General features: G+C 45.1%; 1 protein-coding gene across 45 annotated transcripts in view; it reads left to right on the top strand.

Moving 5' to 3' along the window:
- LOC309643590 (uncharacterized protein) overlaps positions 1 to 19,329 on the top strand; it is a 105,826-nt gene that overhangs the window by 24,901 nt on the left and 61,596 nt on the right. For 39 of the 45 annotated variants that reach the window (XR_014253843.1, XR_014253855.1, XR_014253856.1 and 36 more), the window contains exon 2: positions 15,731 to 16,609. The exons of 5 other annotated variants lie outside the window; for them this stretch is intronic. The gene's annotated coding sequence lies outside the window, so the exon portion shown is untranslated. The remainder of the gene's footprint in view (positions 1 to 15,730; positions 16,610 to 19,329) is intronic. One more of the 45 variants, XR_014253875.1, reaches the window with a different exon arrangement.

The raw sequence follows: 19,329 nt of genomic DNA on the forward strand, positions 1-19,329 counted from the left end.
ATGAAAGCTACCAATCGCTAGGGAAGCCGTGGCTGACACAATGTGATGGACTATTCTTGCCTGTCCCCCTTCACCTCCCCCCACCAACAGTGGTCTTCTTGGAATTTAAATTCACAAGGCTAGGTAACAGAGAACCCAGCTGATTGACCAGAGTGATGATGATGATTTATTAACAAAAACATGTGGGTATGTCTAGCTAGAAAAATATTCCAAGGTCAACTTGGTGTTTTTGTGTCTGTGTTTTTAAAAACAAAATATTAACTCAGCTTTGCCAGAGGGGTGGTTGGATATTTTTGAGCCTGTGGCCCTAACAGAATGAACTCTCCTCTCTTCCTTGAGGACACGCCCTGCCCAGAACCCCCCAGATTCCCTGTATAGTTTCTCCTTTCTGGGTTGGAACCAGGTAGCCTCCTGATGGATGTCTTTGTAGCACACCAGAAAGCAATTCTTGTACTTTAGTGCCTCTGGTTTTTGTTTTTTTTTGTTTTTGTTTTTTTACATTTTTTTTTAACACTTGAATTTAGCTATTGTCTGAGGAGCTGGGTGCAGATTGCAGCTCATCAGGCTGAAGGCTGCTCTTTTGGGCATTTCCCCCCAGTGATGCTTCTGCGGTGTCTTTTCTCCTGTTGATGCTGAAGCTCCCACTTCACTGCCCTGCCCCCTCCCTAGGCTCGCCCTGGACTGTCAGCCTTAGGGGGTCTTCAAGGGTGGCTATTCTGCTCACTTTTAAAATCCAGTACCAATATTCACAGATAACTGATACTTCGGATACTCTGTGGTTTGCAGCAATAAAATTCCAGCACTAAAATATCTGGCAAAGAGACTTTTGGCGGTAGAACTAAATGACCTTGTTCATCGTAGCTTCATGCAACTGGGGCTCGTTAGTCCCCAGTTAAAAGTTCTGTGTCTGATTATAGCTTTGAAGGCCCACCTCCTCCCCCCAGATTTCAGGTAGGGAGTCTGGTTTCTCAACAAAGCCCAAGGGGAGGATCCCAAGCTTACAGTGGTGTTGGACAGCCCTCAGCTCGTAATTTAGTATTATATCAGGGTGCAAAAAAAACTCCAGAAGTCAAGGCGTCTGTTGTCCAAATGGCTTAGGCTCTGTTCCCTTTATTTGAAATTCACATCGCAGAAACAAGTAAAACTTCACTTGGAAAAACATTGACTATTCAAGTCTCCAAAATTCGAAAACACTGGGATGTCAGTGCTAGGGTCCAGCAAGCGATTCCTATCCAGGGTTAGGAAGTCACATTGGGACGTTCCCTAGAAAGGTTTGCTTTGGGGGGAGGCTCTCTCTTCCGCAGCCGCAGGGTCCCCCTGCCTGGCCCCTGCTGTGGTTTGCGGCCCTCCGAAGCGGCTTCTCCCGAATAGGCGGCGGCTTCTGGGGGTCCCAGGGCCGAGCTCTGCTTCCGTAGACTGCGTTTTATTTTACTGAGAGCACAGTTTGCATAATAAAATGAAGAGGACCCATTGCTCCCCTTTTCTCCGTACACACTGCCCGGCAAGGACTTTGAGACTGTTATCTGAACACCCCAGAGCGGCCTTCAGAAGTCGAATTAGCATTGCTTTTCTAGGAGAAAAAGAAAAATGGAAAGCGATTAAAAGCAAAAAGGCCAGGGGAGAGGGAGTAAAGGAGGAGGAGTGAGGTGGAGGAGAAAGCAGGGAGAGAGCGAGGAGCGCGGGGCCAGAGGCACAAAGGGGAGAGAGACCAGACGGGGTGCGGACCAGCGACGAGGGAAACGCTGAGTCACCCTAACCGGGCACCGGGGACAAGGCGGCGAGATGCCGCAGCCCAGGAACAGCCGGTGCGCATCGCACCCCACCTTCCAGGCCTCCTTCCCGCCCGCCGCCGGCGGAGCGCGGCCGTGGAGCTCGGCGCCGCCCGCCCGCCTTTGTCACCGGCTCGGTGCGCGGCCGCGGGCTCCCGCGGCGGGCTTTGTTCTGGCGGAGCAGGGCAGGACCCCTCGCCCCGCCGCCCCCCGCCCCCCGCCCCGAGCTGGGGAAGCTGGGGGTGGGGACGGGGCGACGGGGACGGGGACCAGAGGAGCGTCGGCGGGCGCCTTGGAGCCTGGGATTTCCTGCCTTCGCTCTTTTCGTAATTGAGCTGTTCTCCTTCGGGGCGGGGGCCGGGCGGCGCGGGAGGAGGGGGAGCGGGAAAGGGGCGCCCGCTCTCCGCCTGCCGCAGGGGCGAGCGCGGCTCGCGGCGGATCCGCATTGTGTCCGAGTGTACACGGCTGGAGGGGCGCAGGCATCGATGCGGGAGGAGAGCCGCTGAATCTGGCCCCGCGTTCCAGGTTTCTGGCCAAGGTTTTGGCGGCTGCGGGGCGCCTCGGGTCGGTGCCCGGTTCTCCCCCAAGATCTGCTCTCGAGGTGCTTTGGGACCGCGCGTGGGCGCTGTGGACGCGCCCTGGGTCCGGGGGCTGCCCACGGGGAGCGCGCAGATCCCCGTCGCCGAGGCCTGTGGCTGGGGACAAAGAAGCAGACGGCCGGAGCGACCAGCGGGCGGGCGCGCACAGGCACCCACGCGCGCACCCCACCGGGGCCCTCCCTTGGAGCCCCCGCGCCTCGGGGCCCGCGGCTCCGCGTCTGGAAAGTTCGTCCCTCGCACAGCCCGCTCCCTCCTCTCACCCTTGCCTTTAGCAAACGGCGTGGGATCGTGTGTCACCCTCTCCCTAGCCACCCCCAAAGGTGTGGGCAGATTGCAAGAGTTGCTGCTCTGTTATTGTTTGTCAAACAGGCCCTTTCTCTTGGGAGAGGGGCGAGGGGCATGTGGCGGATCCCGGGCCAGGATTACATTAATCAAAGCATTATTTCCCCAGAGAAGCCGAGCACAAATGAGAGTAAATCCTAATAAAATTGGATCGCGGAGAAATGGTACGCTTTAAGTAATCTGTGCTGCCTGGTAAAAAATCTCACGTTTATATGATGTGGGTCTTAAACAAAAAAATCTGCACACCTTTGGCCTTGGTTGCTGGGTCCGTATCGATCGGGACGGGGGACAGTCACCACCCCAAGCTCAGGTGAACTTCTGAAGTGAGAAAGGGACGTGGACACCCCGGAGTCCGAGGTTCTATTCCAAGGGTACTCTTGGCCCGGGCGCCCCTCTGGAGTATTTGCAGAGGCCCTGGGCCGGATCGAGACCCCTCGGTGCCCTGCGAGGACGCGGACTCTGTTCCTCTGGGATCGTGGCTCCACCGTCCTCCTCGAGCGAAGCTGCAGGGCGGGCAGTCCCCGTGGGTGGCGGCGCGAAGCCCATCGGGCGGGCGGCGGGACTGCCAGGTCTCCCCGGCCCCCGGCCCAGGGCCCGCCCGAACAGGAAAGGGGGTGACTGCTGGGGAAGCCGGGGGCGCGGCTGGCCGGCGACACTTCTGGTACTTTCAGGTCGTCCCAGCCTGTAAGCAGGCTCGCACTTGGTCCGCCTCCGTCCCCCAGCTGGTAGGAAACTTTCCGATGCCCGGCGCGGCCGTGCACTAGAGAAGAAGAGCTCTCCTCCCCACCCAGAGCTCCGAGCAGGCAGGCAAAGCCCACCGGCCAGGAGGAGACCTCCCCGGCCAGCTCCCGTCCCCCTCCGGCCGCGGGACACGAGAGCGGACTAGCTGGTGACAAGCGGGAAAGCGCCGTCCCCGTCCTGCGGGCGAGCACCAGCCTCCAGACTCCGCGCGACCTTCCAGAGACGCGCGGCCGAGACCGCTTCCGCGCCGGCCTCGCGGCCCCTCCTCCGCGCCCGAGGCCGCGGCCCCGCGAGCGCGGCGCCCCCTGCAGGCCGGCGCCGGAGGAGCCACCGCGCCGCCCGCCGGTGGCCGGGCTGCGTGGGTTCCCCGCGCTGCCCACGGCCGCGCCCGGCCCGCGCGCACGCGCACAGCCAGCGCCCCCCCTCCCCCCCCGCACGCGAGCTGCCGGCGGAGGGGCGGGGGGAGAGCCGGCTGGAGGAGGGCGCAGGAGGGCGGCAGGAGAGCGGGGGTGGGGTGGGGGGTCGCGCCGGGTCACCCCTCCCTGGCCCTTCCTCCCCGCTCCCGACCCCTCTCGGGTCGGCGCCGGGCAACCCCGGCCGGAGTCGGCGGCCGCGCGCCTCGTTCCCGGCCCGCGGACTCCGGAGTCCCGGGAGCCTCGCTGTCCGCTCGCGGGGCAGGGCCGGGCGCCGGGAGGGGCACCCCTGCGGAGCGGCAACGAGAGCGGCTTGGAGCGGTGTGCCTGTGCGTGTGTGCAGGTGCGGTGTGCGTGGTGCTGTGTGTGTGTGGTGTGTGCGAGGGCGGCGTGCGTGGGAGTGCGGTGCGCGCGCAGGGCAGGGCAGGAGGCGGTGAGCGATGCTCTGGTGCAGCCGTGAGATCTAAATCTGCCAGCCCCCCCCCGCCCCCCACGCGGGCGTCTCCTTCCTCCGCCTTCCATCCCCTCTGAGCCCCAGAGAGATCCCTCTTGGGGTCCCGGCATGTTCACGGACCCCCGGACTCACGTGAGCGAGGGTGAGCCGAAAGGGACCGTGTCCGCTGAGAAATGCGACCGAGAGCCTTTCCAGGCTCCTGCCTGCCCTTGAGACGGGATTTCACCCACTGGGAAGCCACGTTTCAGGGGCTTGTGTATCTGCTTCCTCTCGGTCTTGGCCTTCAAAGGGGCTTGCGTGGAGGTTGTTTTTATTATTTTTGGAGGCATAGGGTGGAGGTAGGAACCAGTTGAAAATCACTTTTGCGGGTCTCTTTAGCTGACCAGCCAGCCAGTTTGCGGGCTCCTTTCCAGTGATGGGAATTTTTTTTGGGGGGGGGGCGGGGAGTGCAGACACCCACATCTTTTCAGTTCTGAAATAATGACTCTCCTTTCCTCCAATCTCTGATTTTCATAATTTCATACAAAACAGGGCTGTCAGTTATCTCTTATTAGAAAAGAGGAAAGCAGACTAATAGAAGGAAACTTGGGCCCAATGAAATTCCTCCTTCTTACAACATTAACTAGCCTATCCAAATTGTTCAAGTGTCAAGGGGGAACACAGGGCAGAGAGAATTCAGAAAAAGGCTAAATATTTCTCTCCATCACTGAAAATATGAACCCAATTGCCCAACTGTAGTTTTGATAACGTGACTTTCAGAGGATCCTAAAAATAAACTTTATAAATACTTTCGGTGTCCTCTTTTTGTCCTAATGTTTGCATCTGGGGATTTTCACTAATTTGGAAACACCATTGGTATATATGTCTTTGCTTCTTGGATTTAGATGGACATTATGTGGTTTAACTCTTAGCCACAATTCACTGTAAGACCTCCTGTTCTGGAGAAAGGCTCTGAGTAAAATTTACTCACACTCACCTCAAGAGACCCTCACCAGCCAGTATCTTGATACTATTTCCATCACTCCTTTTCATAAGATAATGTATAGACAGCTAAATTTTGGTCAAGAAGGTTAATGGTAAAATGTCAATGTTTAACAGGACGAGCTTTAGTTTTTGGATTCAAAGTTCAGCTTTTCTTTGAATTATTTATCAAGCTGTTTGCCCATAGGCCTTCCTAAGAGAAGGGCAAGGTGAAGTGGGGGGGGGGCACCACTAATTTATTTAAAGCATATGTTGACATAAGATTAAAAAACTAGCCTTTTGGAAAACAGTAATAAGTAAACCATGTCTATAAACACCCACCTTTGGGACTGTGAAAAAAAGGAAACCTAATTACTTTCGTAGAAAACAGCCTCAGTTAACAGTTAACTAAAATATTGTATGGCAGTCCCTTGGAAGCTTCTCCTCCTCCTTCAGTATAGGACCCTTTGGTAATATACACATATTTATACATGATGTAAATATACATATGCACGAGGGTAGATGTTTATGTACATAACATAACAAAATATATACATACCCCAACTGAATACATTTGCATATAACATGCCCATGTGTACTATACCAAACTTCAACGATTAACAATACATTCTATAACAGATAGTCCTAAAATAAGAGGAAGAGTGAGTAAATCTTATGCCTATTGAAAAAAATTTCAAAATTTCTTTTGAAATCTGAATTGTGCCAGCTGTAGATGACACCACAGGAGTCAGTTAAAAAAAATCCATGCACAGTATTAATATTTTCAGCACGCTCCATTTAAAAATACGATAAACGACTCATTTTACATAAAATAAAAAAGGGCACCATACGTTAGAATTTAAAATATAAACATTCTATCTAAATTCAGGTACTTCTCATCTTTTTTTTCCCCTGCAAATTAAATACTGTTGTCTTAGAACAAAAATTCAATTCGGCACACAATGAAAAAGAGCATTAGTTTTATTTTCCATTCTGCTGTAAAGAAAACATTTTTTAAGTAGTTTAATTCTGTGGGCCTTTATGTCATTAAAAGACATTCAGTAGTCTAGTGATAATTCGAAATGGAAAAGCAAGTTGGAGGCATATGTTTATCCTTGAAATGATTTGTGTCATATGGGATGACATCTTACTTATTTGCCTCATTTTAGATAGTATTTTGAATCTTTGCATTTTCAAAGACTTTTTTTTTGGTTGAAATAAGAATTACAGTTAAAATGAATACATTGGCAAGAATCCAAATGCCTGTTCGCGCCGAGCAAATGTAAAGAAATATTATACCTGAAGGTTATGCTTGAAAAGTTATTTGTCCTCATTGATAAAAAGAATCAAAATGATAAAGTTTTGAAATTTTCTTGAAGACCGTGATAGAAGGAGCTCTCTCATGTAATGAGAGTTATTTTTACTGATATTACCAAATATTTTGTGGGCTTTCCTATGTTTATGTCAATGTGTATTTCTTTACTGAAAAACATATACGGTGTTTATGATGGCATTTATTCCCACGTGTAATTTATTGCTTGTTTATTTCAGAGTATTTCAAAGACTGATGACTCATCGGTGGTGTCTAAATATTAGTGATGAGCTTGTGAAAATAAAAATCAGTTTAGCCCAAGTGCTTTTTGAGGTTTGTTTTTTAATTTCTTAAAAAAATTAAAGTTAAAATGATGGAAATACCACAAATGAAAAATTTTTTAAAAAAGAATATTACTTGGAAAGAAGTAAAAACATTTTACTCTAGATGGGGTTTAAAATCAACTGTAAAAATAAGTTAGTCTTTTATTTTAGAAAGTTTTCTATCTGATGGTGTGGTATGATAGAAGGAGACATAGGCTATATAATGATCTAAAATTGCACAACGTGTATTCAAAAATTTGGATAAAGAGTCATTCACTCCAAAATGTAAAAGAATATTCTCTGTCGATTTAATTAATGAAGTGAGTAAAGGACTGTTTTAGTAAGCTCAAGTTACATATATAGAAAGATTTGTAAGAATAAATACTTTGGTGTTCTGTGGCCGAAAAGCAGACAGAACTATAATATAGCAAATAAAACTCCCTAGCATGTAGGCATCCAAGATCCAATTTTTAAAAAATTTGTCAGTTACAGAAAAGAAGGGAAAAAGCTTATTAACTCAGGGCAACTATAAAATGTTGACAGATATCAAGTTTCATAGCCAACCAGGCTGTTAGAAAACTGCTCAGATGTTGGTGGAGAGCAAGTTACTCTGTGAAACCAGTTTCACAGTGAATTATCTTCTTAATAAATTTAAACTCCAGCTTCATAGACTAACCATTTTCTTCCTCTCTCCTCTCCTCCCTCCCTCCCTCCCTCTCTGCCTTTTCTCCCCCGCCTTTTTTTAAAGTCTGTAAGCAGTTGGGTGAGGCTGCTTTAGTGAGGGTCTGAGCGACCCCCAGGGGGATTTCAGGTACTCAGCCTCACTGTTTAGACACTATTAGTGACACACATCGAGGTGAGATATATCTGTGCTCTCTCAAAACATTTATTTTCTTTCCTCATCCAACTGCTAGCATCTTTTAAAGAGAGAACCAGGCAATGTCTACCAAAGGCAAAATAAATCAGAGAATTTAATTAATTATTTGAAGAATTCAGGCATTGCTGCTCTTCCTTCTGCCTAGCTATTAAGAAAAAAAAAAAAAAAAAAGAGAGCGAGAGAGAGTGAAATTTGAACAGTCTAGATTGGCTATCTATAGTGATTAAATTTGTAAGCTAGCAACAAATTATAGAAGATCTTGCTTGATTCCTCATTGTACCGATGGAACACACACCTGAATGGACCTCCAGGTGAGGCAGTTACTAGATATAAATAAAGAGAGTGGAGGGGGCTGACTTTCCAGGTTTGGCTGAGTACATTGATTGAAGTTATTAGATAATTGTTCACCTTTCTACTTAGCCCCATGAGAGGAGACACACACATATTATAAAATACTTTAAATTAATGTTAAATAGTCCAACTGGGATTGCTAAAGTTATTTACATTTAGCAATGGATTAAAATGTTAGCATTATACATTTGATGAATTAGAATCTTGTACGCTCTGACTTGGAAACATCTGCTGAACACATTTTCAAGGGTCTTTTAAGGAGGACAATTTTCTCTGTGTAATTTGAATTCAAAGGTGCAGTCCCTTTACCTTCTGTGTGGGACAAAAATATGAGAGGACAATGTTATGTATTGTAGTTGGTAATTAGGTCTATAGACTATTTTAAAGTAGTCTTTGGTAGAGTAGGATAAGATTCGGGTTTAGTTTATAGAACATTAGCAAACCTTAATTACAGGAGATTTTTAAAAAGATATCTAGTTGCAAATATTATTTAAAAAATGGCACCTAGAATCTATATTAATGAGCTTTGCTTACTTTCTCAAAGATTTCTGGAAAATTATGTCACTACATTTTGCATTCATCTAATTAAACAACTGAAATATTGTTCTAACACATAAGCTACTCCAAGAACAAATAAAATGTATGCCAGATAAAAAATATTGCTGATTTCATATTTGCTGTAATAACAAGAGGGAGTGGCCAGGTGAAAACTATAGGTGAGTAATGCTTTATATTTATTTATAAAGTTGTTTTATTACACTAACAGAAATTATGAAAAAGTGTGATCATCTTTTGAAATTTTTCATGATTCCTATTTCTAGATGCACCTAAAAATAGGGAAATACTTAGAGCTTTAATGTTTGCTTGCACAGAAAGTAAACATCTAGAAAAATGTAATGAATAAGTGAATGAAGGATATTTAACAACTGGGCAGTTAAACCTAAGATTGTACTTTTGCTATTTACCGTTATTAGTCGTACTACCCTATTTTTTCCTTGAGCCTCCAAAAACTTACACAACGTGGAATTGTTACGGAATCACTCATTATTTCTCACCCCAGACCCTTTTCAATAAAATAATGCCATCCACTGAAGAGTTATGGCAAAACAAGATAATAGGCTTATTATTGGGAAGTTCTCCTGTCATAAGAATTTACAAGATTTTTTGGAAATAATACCTCTAGGGATATCTATTTTGCTTCCTTTTTTCTCATTTTAGAGTTAAGGCCTAATTTTCCATGTTGGCCATTGATCATGGTAGAGGCTGTTCAGAGGTAGCCATGTAATTTCTTTATCTTTCACCTGCAAATTACACACATTATTTTGCAGCTCAAAATAAGCATTCCCAATGAGTTGCATTCAGTAAATGTCTTTCACAGCATTAGTACAGAACTGAGGTACAAAAGAATATTAATCTAATACATTCCAAAATTCAAATACTTGTGATTAATAAGCATTATTATCTATAAATAAGGCCCTAATGATACTTTGGCAGTGTTGTAAACACAAGAATCAGAGGCAATTATTGTCATTATTGTTCAGCAAGTACTTCCCATGAATACCAAACGGGTATTGCTGTCCAGCTACTTGGCAAGTAAGGTTCCCATAAAGAAGCAGCTGTTGGCCAATCAGGACTGGCTACTCTTTACTGCCCTTAACCCCAAATGCAGGGTCCTTAAAAAAAGGAAAAAAAAAAACAAAAGAAAAAACCCAAGCCATCAAAAGAGTTTTGATGCGATTAAAAAAAATATCGTTTCTAATAAATATAAAAGCATCTTGAAAATAGTGCTGTTGTGAAGTACTGACGTTGGTGAATTGGTTACATTAGCAACCATTGTGTTCGCGAGAAGGAAAGGTCTCATTTGTGAGGCTCTAGACCCGGTGTGGTGAGCTGCCCTGGAAGTAAAATCGGTGGACAACGAAAAATCAATGGCAACAACATGAATTACCCTTCAAAGAGCATGGGCTGGAGCACGTCCTCACTTTTCTACCTTCCTCAGTCTACACAGAGCTCACCCCTCTCTGTTAAACAGGACCAGCCCACCAGACGCAGCTCTAAAGTGGGGTGTGAGTGTGTGTGTGTGTGAGACCTGCTGCAGTACAAGTAAAGTAAGTTGCTCATGTTCATAGGAAACCGGACACAGTCACACATGCACTCTGCCCTTCGGCTCTTAGAAGTCAATGCCGGACCGGCTTTGGCTGTGTCCATGAGCTGATTTTAGCTTGCAGTCTGAGTCAATTCAGTGGCACTGGTTAAAAGCTAAGTTGGTTTTCGTGGAGAGGGGGAAAAAGTTTCACGTACATTTTCCTAAGGGATACATGCATTTAGCATCAAATGTAGAGTTGTCTATTTTTAAATTTTCTTGTGCCAAGCCTTATGCTTTAAAGATGTTATAGGTATACAGTGGGGGTAGGGAAGCATTGAATTGGTTTCCCAAGGCATCGGAGAAACTTAGGAGGGCTGGGGTGGCAGCGGGGTAGGGGATGCTGGAGAAACCACCGTTGGCAGTCAATTTGCGCGAGGGTGTGGTCTTTATGGAGCATGCGCCGTGCACCCGCTGGAGGTACAGACTCTCCCACGCCCAACCCCCGACAGGCCCCTGGGTACCAGCGCTTGAGGTTTGATGGGGTTTCCCCTCTTGCCCTCAGAAAACTGAAACAGCCGGGATTCCATTGTCCTCCCAGTAAACTGGGAGGGCGACCAGGGAGAGTGTCAACCTATGAGGTCCTTCTGTCCTTCTGAAAATGGCCTTGCCACCGTCGCCTGGGCTTTGTCATGGGAGCGAGGTAGCCACGCTTGGGGATGCAGGCGGCTGGACTCCAAGGTTGTTGCTGATGGGAAACAGTGGATTCTAACCCGGGCCCTGGCCACCCTCTTCTCTCTCCCCTCTTCTCTCTCTTCCGTTTTGAACCCCTCTGCATGGGCTGGAGGGTGGATGGTCCACCAGGACTCAGCAGCTTGTGTTCGATCTCTGAGTTTGGGAAGATGAGAAAAGGTGAGCTCTTCCAAGCAAATCTTTTCTCGTTTTCAAGCGTAAAGACTCCAAAGAGAATTTCTATGACAACAACAGTGATAATAACAACCACATTTCACTAAGGACTTACCAGGTACCAGGTATCGAAACATGCACCTTGCTTGCCTTGTCCTAGTTAAGCCTCTAAACACCCCTTGAAATGCAGCCTGTATCCCAGATGGACAAATGAGCCAACCGAGGCTTCCAGGGGCTAAGTTACCTGCCCAAGGTCCCGGAGTGGTGGTACCCAGTTCTGAACTTTGGTCACGTCTCTTGGAGACAAGGTGCTTTTACCAGCGATGCTTTACTGCTTTGCAAATTCTGGGACCCTGCTGCTTTCTCCCCTTCTTGGAGATCTCCAGATGTCCCCTCTTTAGGGCCACCTCTCTGCTTGCTTGCAAAGAAGTCCTGTGACATCTGTGAGTGCAGCGTCCCCAGCAGTCTCACGTCAAAACCAGGATGGTAAAGGCTCTTGGGACCTCTGTGTACACTAGTACCATAGTGAGCCCCGTCTCCCGGCCCTCCGTGATCACGAGGGCAGAATAAGGCTCCATGAGGCTTCACGGATTCACCAGAAATGAGTATTACAATTTGGTTTGGATGCTCCTTTAACACTGAGGTATGGCAAGTTAAGGGGCACGAGTGTGTATCTATAAGCCTTGCACTAAATAGACAACAGCAGTGTGTCTGTTTCTCTGTATCCGAGCGCCTTGGGGAGGAGGGTTAGCTGCTGATGGGAAGCGCCGTCCCTAAACGTGATGTTGGCTCTGAGTCCGGAGATGTCTCTTCTTCCAGGCTGATGGAGGAGCTCGCGGGGCCGCGCTGGCTGGTTCTGCTTCTCTCTCTGCTCAGCCCGTAAACACCTTCGCAGGCACCATGCTGGATGCCTTGCAGCTACAGGCAGAGCCACTGTCTTTAACCTTCTCACAGATCCGGCATCGTTCGGAGACAAAGGAGCTGTTTCAGGCGAGCCCGGGATCAATCAGCGAGGCTGGACTCTGTGCCCCCCCCCGGGGAGCGCCTTGAATCTGGACCACGGAGCAGAGTGTGCAAGCCTGGTTCCCCGGCGAGAGGGAAAAGATGGGGTTTTGTCTGGGGTCCAAGAGGAACTAGAGTCGGCTGTGGAACCCTGAGAAACACCGGTGCTCCACCTGTGACCGTGACATCAAGGTTGAAAAAAGCTCCGCAATGATTTCATTCGAAATGAAATCTTCCTTGCTGCCGCTGGTCTCCAAAGGGCGAAATGTTATTTGTAAAGGTCAAAGTGAAAAGGTCACTTGGCTTTTAGAAAATGACTTTCACCAAGTTATTAATTAGTTATGAGTTAATTAATATGCTGCCTCATTCCAAGAAAGAATTTGAGGCAGTTTATAAAAATATGTGACAGACGAAACTAATTTGGGGAAAATGAGCTAGGTGAAGTCAACATACACTGATACATGCCCTCAAATGCTTACTCTGCTTAGTGATGTTAGAAAGTCATGACGTGAGATAGGGTTTGCTTTCTCCACAGCAAAAAAAGAGAAAAAGAATAAAAAAAGAGTTTTACCATAAGCTATCAATCTATGTTAACTTTTATTTTAAAAAGGCACTCTTTTCAAGATGAACTATCAACTACATCTGACTTGAATGTATTTCCTAAACATCTTTGATACAATATTTAACCTCCAAGAAAATGTTCTGAAAAGAATTCACTATGGTATCTTTTGTTTTAAAAATAAAAAAGCTAATCTTGGGTCCGTTAGGATTTTATATTGGAGAAAAAGTGTTATGATATTCTTTGACAGTTTTTAATGCTAACAATTGGCATTTTACTTCCTATGTTTACTTCCCATAAGATAATTTGACACTTTGCAAAATATAGATCATGTCTGCTTCTTCCCAGTAAGTCACAGGAAATCAATAGGTGATATATGTTTTGCTGTTCCTTCTATTTTTTGTTTAGGTAGTCAAGAGGCAGGTAGTATAAAGAACTCAGTAAGGTTCCATATCTTCAGGGGTGTATAAATTCATGCACAAAGCCACAAGTAGGTTAGCGACGTGGTTCCCTCATGCCACCTTTCTGGTCTCAGTTTCTCGTCTATTAAATCAGGGCATGGGATTTACTTGATCTCTGAGTTGCCTTCTAGTCATAAAATTCTGTGTTTTGAATTTTCTGTCATCCTGAGAATCCATTAATGTAAGCATGATTTTTAAATATCTAGTTATATTTCAATTGATACAGAACTTGCATGGAAAGGAGATTACAGGGCATGCTATTATGCAGTGTAAATCAATAAAATGAAAATGTATCCATTGACAACATTTGTATTTTCACCTATTACAGAGCTGTGCCATCTCTTTGAATACAATACACTTTTATGCCCCATTAAAGCATGCTTGACATAGCTTTCAACTACTTGCAAATGCTGAGAAGTTGAAAAACATAACATTTACAAAAGATACATCTGGTGCATATTTACATGACTTGGAATAAGGAATCATTTAAATACTGCTGAGCCATCTCCATATTAGGAGAAACGATATTCCACGTCCATATGTGAAATCGGTAGTAAAATACATGTACGTTTAAATTTCTCTTAGGCATTTTTTTTTTTACTTTACACATGTTAGAAATATGGAAATATTGATTAGGGCTTAATTCATCTATTTGAGTTGTTGGGATTGCTGTCTCCCTGAATTTTATCGATTACATCATTAACTCTAGTTTCTATTCTAGAGGAGATAAGTTTTGAAAGGGGTTGAAAGTAGCACTTTCTACTTAGAAAACTTGCTTCTTCAGGTATAGGAGTTCTTAACCTGGGGACCATGGGCCCGGTAACATCCAGAGGCAGACTTCAGAGGCTCTGTGACCCTCCTGAATTTATATGCAAACATTGGTGTGTGTAGATATGCAGATCATCTTTTTTTTCCCCCCCTTTGGAAAAGACCTAACTTATATTTGTATCTCAAAGAGATATGGCCCTGGTGTAGTAGAAAACTTAGAATCATAAGAAATACTTGGGGTTACCCCCTTACTAGTTGTTGGACCCACCTTCTGCAGGCCTTACCTGTGAAGTAAAAGGATTGTACCAGATAATCTTAGATGCCCTTTCCAGCCCCAGCATTCTCCAGGCAGAAACTTACCTCCATCTACCTAAATGTTTAAGCCTCCAGCGCCCTCAGCATCTGTTCTATCCGCTGCGTTGCCTTTTAGGTTGTTATTGTGGAGTTTCTGCATGAAGTCTAGGCGAGACTGTGCATAGTGTGCAGGGCTGCATACATAGCAAGTTGGGAAAAAAAGCACACCTAAAAATTGTACAGCTCTTCTAGAATGCCATGTGGTACAGCATATGAAATATAACTTGTACCCTCCAGCTCACACACACACTTTAATTAATGTTATGGGCTGTGCTTTAAACTGAGAGAAGTGAGAAAATCAAGGTTAAGGATGCTCTGTTCTTTACTATGTAGAAGGAAAAAAGAGACAGCTATGTAAATGAAGGGTTTCGCATCTCCTTGTCAATTTCTTATCTGTTGTCAGTTTGAATGATTTCTAAATCAGAAGAATGCTGAAGATCTGTTTTCCCATCAGTTTTGAGCCTAAGGAATTTGGAGCTGGAGTTCTGAGCCAGGAAACAGTCCTGTTTTGAATTCAGAGGCTCTACTGCTGAGCACAGATGCCAGGCTGATGATAAATTCCAAGAGGTTCAGCTTGATATTTCAACCCCAAGGTCAGAGAGAATTCCTTGGAGTTGGGCAAATGAAGAAAGTGAGTGTGGCCGGGGCATCTCCAGCGGTCGCCCTGGGAGAGGAACACCTCACCAGGTTGTGGCGATGTGGTCAGCTAGGAGAGACGCACCTTTACCAAGTAGAATATTGTGGTAATGGGCACCGCTGGCCTCAGGCAATACAGTAACCCTCAATTTCTATATATTTCACGTGGTGTAGCTCCAACGTCAAGAAGGCTTTCTAAAATTTTCTCTTTATCGTTAGTTATTATGGTATCATGTAGACCCAACCTCCGAAGCTGATATGATCTATTGTGCAAAAATTCTTAATTTGAGAGGATATTTGTTGGACAGATTCTCCCAGGTTTATTTGTTTATTTTTGAGCCCTTAAGATGGAGTGTGACAGTGTGGGCTAACTCCACATGCGTGCTGTACACCAGGTTCCAACCTCAGAGGCTGGCACTCACCCCACCTTTCCTTCCTCTCATTCCCCAGATATTTTCCTGTATTGCAGATTTATTAACAACTCATTCAATACAACAAGAGGTGATAACTTTTTCTGAGTTCAAACCCCCAAAAGAGACCATTTTTCCGGGGGGTGGTTTGAAAGGGTCCTCTATCGAGGTGTCTGTGGTCATGAACTTCATATGAAGTCTGAAATATCACATACATTGTGATGTATCCTAATGACACTAAGAAATCTGTGCACCTTGGGATTTATTTACTATTAATTCACCTTTCTAATGGTTGACAGAACTTTTCATGACCAATTGAAATGATAAAAAAAAGAGACATGATTAAGGATTGAAATATCACAGACCAAATTTCGATGAGGAAATAAACAAAAATGTATTTTTTTCTAAAGGGTCATCACTGTAATGTTCCAAAGCATTGTCAAAAGCAAAACTACATCCGGCACTGAATGTCTCCTGAAGCAATTGAGTTATGGCTCTGCCCCTTACCGTTGTTCACCTTGATGGAGAGATGCTTTGATTCAGCCTGCGTCCCAGGCAGCCCCAGGAGGTGGGAGGTCCGAGTCAATTTGGGTAATGATGTCATGTTTTCATCTCTGGAAGGAAGGAAAATAAAAGACTGCCAATGTTCGATGGCATTTTGTCTACCTTGGAAGAGATCTGAGTGACCAAGTTTTGTCCCCTGGAGCTCCATGTCCTGTAGCCTGTGATCCTCTGGAACGCCACCCCACTCCCCTTCTGCCACAGGGAAGAATAGCCACGCGGGGCTTTGCTAAATGGCATTTGAGCTTTCTACCTTGGAATATTCTCGTGGGAAAACCTCTGAGCACACGGATAAAGCAACCACAGTACAACTGAATGGCATGCTGTCGATGACATTAGCCGGTTTAGGTTAAGTATAACCCCGTCCATCAACAGTGTATCTGTTTATTCATAGGCGTTAACACTATTTGAATTCCAAGAAGAAGTGAAATAAAGTGTGTCTACAGCTCCTTAGAAGAAACTGCTTTACAGGTTGAAAGGATCGTTACCTCCTTTCAACGGGAGATCGTGAAATGGAAGGTGACAGAGAATAAACAAACGAAAAAGGATCTCTGCAACTCCCTGTGATGCACCTTATTCAGACTTTCCCAAGTCCCTTCCCTAAGGCCTGGGTGATCCCGCTGTACTTAAGTACCTACCTTATTTTGATTTGGAAACCTCATTTGTTTACAATGGTAATTTGGGGGTTGGATGGAATTCCACCTTGGGGAGGTTATGCATTTGCACTGGTGAGAACTGAGATCCTCTGCTGGGATTTCTAGTCTGGGGTCTGCCTGGAGAATGTTTTCTTCTGTCTCTTGAACCTTATTTATGTATATATGTGAATTCCAGAGCAGTATTGCTAAGTAAATATGAAACAGGCACCTGGATGGGGAAAAAAATCAGTTGTTCAGCCTCCTCACTTCTCTCCAGTGAAGGCACCGAGACCAGAAATCTCTATGATTCTTCTCTAGGTGTTATTTACAAAACACCACCATGAGATTACAAAAATGACCAGGACAGTTTCCTAAACTCTATTTTTTCATTCTAAGACGGAAAGCATTATCATTTTAAATATAAAAATATTTCCTTTACTTACTAGTTGTTCTAAGAATACTACACATGGTCTTAAGTTTCTGCTTTTCCTCGTGTCATCAACCAGGAAGATTTTTCTGATGGAAAAGATGATTAAAAGAGATCAAGAAGTGTGCCTTTTAAAGGTATGATTCTTCATAAGAAAAGACATGGGCTACTAAATTATCTAGATAAAGTGGCCCGGGCTATTAAGTTCTGCCTTCAAATTTGGGAATTTATGGATGAACATTCACTGTGCAATACTGAAGATTCGTGTTATAGATCCAGAATTTAAGAAAAACCATTTTGCCACTGATCTGCAGTGAGGAAGCACTGCAAATTAATTACTATTGAGGAAAGCACATCATGTGTCTATATCCTTAAACAGCTGGCCTGTGTGGACTGAAATGAGTGATAATTCAGCTATAAATTCCAGTTAAGTTGGTGAACCAGTTAACTCAGTAAACAAATTCAGTAGAGCTAAGTTAAAAAAATTAATTGGATGGTTCAAGTAGATCAAAATCAAAGAATGCTATAAAGGAGTATGGACGTGCCTCCCCAAATGATGACTATCTTGTGATGCCATTTGCAAAGAAGTGAAAAAAGAGATTGCAAACATTTTTGTCAATTATTTGAGATGAACGTGTCCATTTTTGGGTACATAAAGTAGGAAAGTAAGTGGAGAAAAAGACTAGCTAAAAACCTGGAGGATTACACCAAAAATCTTTTTTAGAAACCTGCATGTGTTTTGAATATTAAAAGGCTTTCCTTTCTCTTCTTTCAGTTATGCTTTTTTAAGTAGCTAATGGTTTTATCGGCATTCTTAACCTGAGTCAGATGATTTGGCCCTTGATGTTTCTAGTGCCTCTGACGTCTGTTTCAACTTGTTTTCTAAGGAGACAGTGTGTATATACTTTTATGCAGAAATAATTTTGGCCGTTTCAAACCCCTCAGTTTTAAGTTTATTTATTTTTTTTCATTTTGCTCCTTGGATTTTCTTCCCTTTTGTCCTTACCCTCTTTTTAATATTTAAAATCAATCTCCCATGCCCACATTTGCTGTTCTTTGCTTTGCTCCGTGGTTCCCTTCTTTCCCAGTGATATTGCTGGATTTCTTCTCTGCCCCACCATCAAGTTTCCCTCTTAGTGTCCCATAGGCATCTGTTGACTGCCCTTTATCCCTGCATCCTTATCTTTTCCTGTTCTCTTTGCTTTTAGGGATATGGCATGTTGTCTTCTTCCCATAGATATTTCCCAAGCTATTGGAAATATCAAACCAATCTGTGTTGACAGACAACTAGTTTTCGTAGTTTTCATTTAGTTTGTAGGTGGACTTGCTCCCTAATTTCTTTTCCACAGTTGCTCAGTCCTTTCCTCTTTCTTATGGGCACAGATCCTGTCTTTCTTCCTCACTTGCCTTGTTGAGTCCTTGGTTGTCTGGTGGGCTTTGGTTCCATCGTGGAGATTTCTGCCAAGCCCACTTCACATGGGCAGTTTAGGACAGCCTCTTGTCGGCTAGATGGATGGTGTGTCCACACCGATCCTTTTGGAACAGACTTGGCTGGTCCCAGGAAGACACCCTACGTGGGACATCGCACCGTGTACATGTTAAGTCAACAGACAGACAGTCAGGGTTCTGACCGGGGCTCTCCCCTTGCCACTGTTGGTGTCACCTTGGGTAAACACTGAATTCTCTGTGCCTCTCTGCGTTCTTGGAGATAGTAACACCCAACTCCTAGGGTTTTTGTGTGAGTTGTGTACTCGGAGCATTTCCAGTGTATGCTAATTCCCTCTGTACTTAGAGGTTGCAGAAAACTTAAAGCCTGTAAGTTAGACACAGCAGACACGCTAGATGTGATGGGAGAAATAATGCCGTGAATGTAGCACTTCTAGTGTTTCAAAGTATATTCATATCATCCATTTCACTTCATCTTTACAATGACCCCGAGGGCTGCTGAGGACTCCAGGCCCCTCAACAGTGGCCCTCTTGGGGCCACTGCTGCCATATGATTCACTTGGGAGGAAAGAAATGCCCACTAAAAAGCCACGTGGATATTATGAAGGTAATGGGGACAAAGAGGTCGTCCTGAGTGTAGAAAATTGGAGCCATTCAGCCTCATAGAAAAGAGGAGTTTTATGTTTCATTCCCAAGTTCAGAGAAAAGAAAACCTTTCCTTTTCTTTCCTCTTTGCTGTTGTTGGCAAGACTCTGTAAGACGGCAACTCACATAGAAGGCACACACTGGGCCAGATTTTCAAAGAGCCTCTATGCTTTGCATGTGTTAGATTTTTTCATGCAGAGCTGCAGCTCTGGGTGGTGGGGAAGTTTGTGGGGTGGAGGGGAGGGTGGGCACAGATGGCTTTTCACATGTGCCACCTCACTTTGAATGTGGAAAT

Source organism: Balaenoptera physalus (genome assembly GCF_965194825.1).
Source record: "Balaenoptera physalus genome assembly, chromosome: 15".
In the NCBI taxonomy this organism is placed as follows: domain Eukaryota; kingdom Metazoa; phylum Chordata; class Mammalia; order Artiodactyla; family Balaenopteridae; genus Balaenoptera; species Balaenoptera physalus.